Raw genomic sequence first — 6,120 nt, forward strand, 5'->3', positions numbered from 1 at the left:
ATGGACCTGCCAAGCTTAACAAAAAAAATCTAGATGATGATAATATTTTTAAATTAATTTTGGCTGATATGAAAATTATATTGTAACTAAGAAGATAGTTTTATGTATGTAATAAATTTATAGGTTTTTAATAGTTCTATGTATGCAATAAATTTATAATTGATTAGAGAAATTTTATTTTATTTTATTTAATAAAGTAAAAATATATTTATTTAAAAATTATCAGAAATTTATTTTAAATGTGATATCTTTATTTTAAAGATATAAATGAATTCATATTAATTTGAAAAAATAAATAAATTATAATTTTGATTATTAATAATTAAATTATGATAAAGTAAAATTACTTCATAAATAAAAGTAAGAAATTACTAAAAATTACACCACTTTAATTAATTTTTTTTAACTAAATAAATTAATTCAATTAATTTAAAGTTATCACAAAAATTTTAGGATGTAACAAACACTATTATAAATTATGACATGGGATATCCTATGCATATCATAACATTATCAAGTAAATAGTTAAGAAAAAAACTAATAGGTACAAAAAGTAATTGGATCTTTCAAAAAATAATCAAACAACTTCTTCTTGCTGAACCATTTTTTGTTACCAATAAATTTTATGACATCTTCCGCAATTATACTATTAAAAACATTTACCCAATTGGTAAATTTTTTGCTATCTCCTTGGAAGCCATTGGTAATCGTCGATATCATATCAATCACATGGCAAAGAGTACAACAATGGGTCTGTCGCCTCACCCTTTGCCGCTGCTACTCATGATATTTGTCTCAGCACCAATTCTCACATGTATGAATCTTGATTTTTCTTCTCTTCTTCGGAATTGAATTAATAATTTGATTCCCATGGGTTTGGGTAAGATTCAGTTTGTCTTTTCTATGGCCATTAATGTTCTTTCTTTTCCCCAAAGAATCTATGGATGGTACCTGTGAATTCAGGCAGGAAGGAAAATATGTCAGTATTAGTTACACAGTCATTTCCCCTTCTAGAATAATGAATTAGTATTTGGGTATGTTGAGTGTTGAGTAGAGGGAGTTGTGGCATGATGGTGTATAATAGATCCACATGCACCTCATGACATGTTGCAAAGCGCATTGAATTGGGTATGCAGTTATGGAGGAGCGGACTGTAGCAAAATATAGCCTAACCAAGAGTGCTTCTTGCGAGAAACTCTGGTCTCCCATGCCTCCATTGCGTTCAACAGTTACTGGCAGCATAAGGGGCTTCCTGCTATTTCAATTCTGTAGCTCTCATCTCTGAAAGTGATCCAAGTAAGTGGTTTCTCTGCAATTTTTGTTAATCGTATCTCTGCACAATAAAATCATCTAATATTTCATTTGATTTTGATTTTGATTTGGGATGGCCATTTGGTCATTGCATTGTAGGCCACGATGGGTGTGAGTATGATTTTGTTCCATAAACGTCAATCCACATGATATATGGGACGACAACAATAGCATTTTAACACACGATTATGAAATTCTTGTTTTTACTAACTTACTAGAATTTGCTCCTATTTTGGTCTTCCAATTCAAAAGTCTACGAGTTATATTGTTTTGAATGTCGTTGTATTTTAAGCTAGCTCCCAACACCACCTTACAAGCACAATCCCTAATTTTCCCACTGTAATGCCTTAATTTTAAACTCAGCTCTCAGGTCAGAGAAAAAGGTGGCTAGAAGATAAAGAGAAATCACTTACATTATGTCAAATTTACAGATTCTATAACCTTTCCAACATAGATTGCCTCTCAATCTTCAAAGATTCTCTTTCAAGTTCCAATAGCAAATATTTGATCAAAAGGATGCTCTTTTTAATATTAAATTGTCTCACTTGATCAAAAGCTTACAATATTTTACCACTTGCTCTTAAGGTGATAATATTTTCCTTTGATTGTCCTTTCTTAACTTCTTTTGGGCATTTGGACTGGTTTGTGACATAGGAGGTTTATATTCAAAGGTTTTTTTTTTTTTTTTTTTTTTTCCAAAATGACAAATTCAAAATTTACCATTGGATGAACTAGTTTAAAGCAGAGCTACAAAATAGATATATCAATAAAGATAGTCACTCACATAAAAAATTTACAATGTTTGATAGGAGAGGAGTGGATCTTTTGTTGAAAATTAATTAAATAATTCTTTTAGCTAACATAACAACTTTAATTCACTATTCATAGGTACCATGGTGAACTCTTATGGTAGCAGCCACAAGCTTTCCTTTAGTCAACATGATATTTTGTGAGACTTTCCTATGTATTTGGCTAGGCAGGGGCCTATAAATAAAAGAAAAAGGCTTTTTATGCCTAAGAAAAGCATACTCTATTCCCAAAAAGTGGAAAAATGTTGCTTTCCTTCCACACAAGTTTGTTGCATATTTCTTTCTCCTCTCATAGTAAATCAATTTTCTTTGAAACCTTTTAATTCACATCATTGTTTTTCTTCTTCTTTGAATATTTCTTTATGTTCTTATGTTTTTCATCTAAATATGTCCCGTATTTAATGTGTTCCTTTTTAGCCCTCCTCAATGAATTCTTATCTTTTCCTCCCTTATTTTGTTCTGGAATATTTTTCAAAATAAAAGTAGTCATCTTATCCCTCATATCTACATCAGTAATGTACCCACATGCAACACATCACAAGGATATCATTTGTGTCTTTGATATTAGAATCTTTGTCTCTGGATTTCCACATCGATAGCACTAGACCATATCTTTTTATAAAAACTTCCAGCAAAGCAACTATATTTTCTTTGTCATGGAAACCATTAACAATAGAAGTTCTAGTGTTATTATCAAACTTTGACTCGACAACCAATTCACATACAAAGAACTTTGTTGTGTAAGAAGGTTTCCTTCTAAGAGACTTTTCCACATCTACCATATTAACATTATTGGTCTTGATTCCATTGCCTCGTCTTTCTATTTTAGTAAGTAATTTCGACATCTTATAACTGTAGAAAGCATCATCACAGTTGCTTGCGCCAATGTTTTGGAGAGCCATTGTGCTTGCCATCATTCTTGGGCACATGGTATGTTTTCCCATATGATGTAAACTATTGTATTCTTGATTCTTGATTATGTTTTCCCTCCTCAGTGACTTCTTATCTTTTCCTCCCTTATTTTTTTTTGGAGGATATTTTCAAAATAAAAGTAGTCAGCTTATCCCTCATATCTACATTAGTAATGTACCCACATGTAGCACATCGCAAGGATAACATTTTTGTCTTTGATATTAGAATCTTTGTCTCTAGATTTCCACATCCATAGCACTGGACATATATTTTTTATAAAAACTTCCAGCAAAGAAACCATCTTTTCATTGGCATGGGAGCCATTAACAGTAGAAGTTCTAGTCTTCTCGTCAATCTTTGACTCAACACCCAATTCACATCCAAAGAACTTCGTCATGTAAGAAGGTTTCCTTCCAAGATATTTTTCCACATCTACCATATTAACAATATTGGTATGGATTCCATTTCCTCGTATTTCTATTTTAGTAAGCAATTTCAACATCTTATATCTATAGAAAGCATCATCACGGTTGCTCGCACAAATGTTTTGGAGAGCCATTGTGCTTGCCATCATACTTGGGAACATGGTATGTTTTCCCATACGATGTAAATTGTGCATTCTTGATTATGTTGGATACATGACCCAGGATGACACCAACGTAAGGCCTAGTGGAGCTCACATTCTGCATTGATAATCGATCTCATATCAACACAAAGACAATCTACCATACCCCACATTATAGTCTATATCCAAGGTTATATGTCTACAAAGTTTAAAAACAAGTCAATTTTTTTATATGAGGCAAAATGGAAAATCTTGAGGCAACTTCAAGATATAAAAGCATTAGCAATTTGGAAATAGTACACTAATATCTTCGGTGACACCACTTAATCATCTTGCGTGCTTGCCTCTCGGGCTATTTAAGGAAGGTTTGGTGTTAGAGGGATTTTGGTTTCCTATCTTTCTATTGGGGTAAACTCTTATCTTATTTCTGTGTTATTTATGAATTTCTTTGAGTAGAATGTATGAATACTTTGGAAAGAAGATTTTAAAGGAGGCACTTTAGATCTAGATGAATGAAAAAATTGTCCACGAAGTGAATTCATCTATGAAATAGTATAATGAGTGTTTTCAAATGGGAATCTATCCATTTTGATTTTGTTAGAATGAAACAATGAATTTACAATGTTGGGATTGTATCTGACCTGGGCCACAATAATAAATTTATAGTGTTTTTCTATTTATTTTATTTTTAAGTTCACAATATTTAATATAGTTGGATGTGTAACTACATGATTTCAAACTTAGAACTTTAACAAGCATATTATTACTCCAATCTATTCTCACTAAAGAAATATCATATTTTTCATATTTATGATTTTTTTTGTTTGACCCCAAGGATTTGAACATTGAATATCATGATTTACTTAGTACTTCATAACAAAGTCATTGAGAATTTTTCATACTTGTGTTAAAAAAAATATACCCAATTATTTTTATACATTAACAACTACATCTATAAATTGTATGACTAGCAATTGCACCACATGTTATAAAGAAAATGTCATAAGGTAGTAGCATAGAAGAAATATTTTGATGAGGATGATCAATATCCTCAAGGGAGCTAGGACGACCATGATGACGAAGTGGAATGGAAGACTAAAACTTCTATTGAGGTTACTCATAAGAGAATCAAGGAGGAACTGACTCTTGCTACCAGTGTAATGGTGATGTTAATTATAACTAAAAAAAGATACAAAGCAACATACTGATATGAAGGTTGTAGGGAAGACAGTTTCAAAGAACACAATGGTTGAGCCTAAGAGCATGCCTGCTATTGAGAATGGTAATAAATCCATAGAACTTATGCTAGAGAGTGGTGATAAGGAAGAAGAGAGTGATGTTGATGACAAAAACTTGAAGACAGTTAAAGGGTTAAGCATTCACGCTAAGCTTCTTGTTGATTTTAATGATTTTCTTCAAAGGAGAAAGTCTCCTAATCAGTTGGCGGAGTACATACAATCTCTTAGTGGTTCTACTCAGGAAGTGATGATTGCATTGTTTGAGGGCCTTAAAAATGTTTTATGAAAGGATTTTCCAAGGAGGCTGCAAAGAGAAATATTTACTTGTCCAAAGCTCTTCATAATGAAGATTCCCAATTGTTTTTGTTGAATGCAATTGATTCTTTTTGAAGCATATGAGTGCAGTTGCAATCAAGGAAGTTTCTTTGGTTCTAAAAGCTTTATATGATGATGATGTATTATAAAATGTTATTTTCCAATGGTATGCTAATCATACTTTGGGTTTCCAAGGAAATAACTCTTCAATGTGGAAAAATGTTAAACCATTTGTTGAGTGGCTCAAAAATACTGAGTTTGAATCTGAAGAGGATTAGTTAGTGAACTAAATATGTTTGACCATTTTAAGTTGTATCACCAAAGAGATTAGTGTAGTGTTTCCAAATTTCTGAAGCTTTTATATCATGAAGCTTCATGTCTACACTATGCAACCAAGTTGAATGGAGGTATTTTTGTGAACAATCAATTTCCACAAAGATTTTCCATTTGATATCAATCACCAAAAAAATTTCACCCCCAATTACCTAATTCAATATCTATAAAATTTATTTTTTATATATGTGAACATATTATGTTGGTTATATATATATATATATATATATATATATATATATATATATATATATATATATATATATATATATATATATAGATATAGATATAGATATAGATATAGATATATATGTATGTATGTATGTATGTTTTGATGACCGTTTAGTGATACATGAGAGTTCATCCCTTGGAACTGCCTCTTCAGTGCATCTTCCTAGCATTTTTGGAGTGTCTACTTGCCGATCACTCTTATCATCAATATATTTGAAACCTCCATGACTTGCTTCCATGGAAGAAGAATTCACCTCTCATTCTTTCACGATGGCTTCTTTGGTGCGACATCTTCTTTCTTCTACGCTACCCTTTTCTGTGCTACAACCTTGCATTGTTTCCATTGCAACATGTGGTGCAATTGCTAATAGTTATATATATATATATATATATATATATATTAATG

The 6,120-nt window shown here is 31.4% G+C and overlaps 1 pseudogene; it reads right to left on the minus strand.

Moving 5' to 3' along the window:
* Positions 1-2,439: 2,439 nt before the first annotated feature.
* Positions 2,440-3,591, minus strand: LOC149177709 (putative eukaryotic translation initiation factor 5-2; annotated as a pseudogene).
* Positions 3,592-6,120: the final 2,529 nt, after the last annotated feature.

The sequence above is a fragment of the Pinus tabuliformis genome, chromosome 4_1, assembly GCF_031772625.1.
Source record: "Pinus tabuliformis cultivar Carrire ecotype Pingquan chromosome 4_1, CPIR1, whole genome shotgun sequence".
Taxonomy (NCBI): domain Eukaryota; kingdom Viridiplantae; phylum Streptophyta; class Pinopsida; order Pinales; family Pinaceae; genus Pinus; species Pinus tabuliformis.